This window comes from Chaetura pelagica, unplaced genomic scaffold, assembly GCF_000747805.2.
Source record: "Chaetura pelagica isolate M959 unplaced genomic scaffold, ChaPel_1.0 scaffold416, whole genome shotgun sequence".
In the NCBI taxonomy this organism is placed as follows: Eukaryota; Metazoa; Chordata; class Aves; order Apodiformes; family Apodidae; genus Chaetura; species Chaetura pelagica.
In genome coordinates, this window is record NW_009953579.1 from 350,754 (window position 1) to 351,994 (window position 1,241).

Sequence of the window (1,241 nt, forward strand, 5' to 3'; positions counted from 1 at the left end):
ACCCAGCTGTGCTGCCTGTCTGCTGACCACCCGCACTTCTGCACTTGCCCTTCTGCCACTGAGAAGTAATTGAAAAATGAGGATGCTGCCATATTGTGAAAGCAAAAGAAATATTCACAAAAGAGAGAACCCCTGTAGGACTTTTGGTTCCCACCCCTTCGTAACCCTTGAGTTTATTGCAGAAAAGTAATTTGAAAATACCCATTTTTCTTTTGTGGGTGAACTCTTAAAGCTCCTTTCTTTTTAGCCTGACACAGCTCTGGGGAAGGACCTGTGTTTGTGTCTTCCTGTATATGATGTTCATGATGGGGCTGTAAGGCTGATTTCTGCTCCCAGTTTTATGTATGAAACCCTATGGACGGTACTGGACTTGCACTAGGACTAATCAAGGCAGTGTTTTAAGAGATGGATTTCTCATAGAGGCAAATCAAGGCACAAAAACTGTGTTGAACGTGAGGGACAGGATAAGGTCTGGTGCCTTGTAGAGAAATAATAGAGGAATTTTTTTTTAAGCAAATAAAAAGATTACCCTATGAAATGTGCTTTGCAGTGTCTACATCTGTAATTAGCACATGTGTATTAAACTAGGCAAATTAAATGGCAAGAGCCCCAAAGTAAATTCCCATTGGCTCATAAAATTTAACAATTAAAATGAAAATTTATCCAATTAGATACAAAATATTCGGAGGCGCTCTGAAATCCTGCATACACTACCTTGTACAATTGAAATTAGCACATTTATGTTTATGTTTGGGGCTTTCTGGTTCTTATTTGTTAAGAAGATACCTTTGTGCTTTACCAAAAAAATGTCATTTTTTACTGTATTTACTTACAATGACCTTAATATACTGGGACAGTAATAATTTCCAGGCTGGTAATTTACAAGCAAGCAGATCTATTTTGCTTGAATTTTTTCTAGGTAGGTATTTATTCAATAAGAGGGACTCAGTAAAACTAATTCACTTGTGAGCATTGAAACCTGTCCACATAGCACACCTATAATTCAAGTTCATAAGGAGCTACTGACATTATAAATGTAAAATCGTCAATGCTGAAAAAAATTAGTTTTCATTAAAACTGGATGGAAGTGTTTCCTGGTTTGAAAGGGCTCTGAGCTCTTTTATATTTTAATTTGTCCCTTCCTCAGGAAGGATTCTTTACTGTCCTTCCCTGCTTCCCCACGGGGTCCCTCCCATGGCAGAGAGTCCACCACCAACCTCTCCTTCATGAGTCCTCCACCA

At 38.6% G+C, this 1,241-nt stretch overlaps 1 protein-coding gene across 1 annotated transcript in view; it reads left to right on the top strand.

The window, feature by feature from the left end:
- The window catches only part of RGS6 (regulator of G-protein signaling 6), a 243,744-nt gene that overhangs the window by 201,569 nt on the left and 40,934 nt on the right, over positions 1–1,241 (top strand). The window lies entirely within an intron of this gene.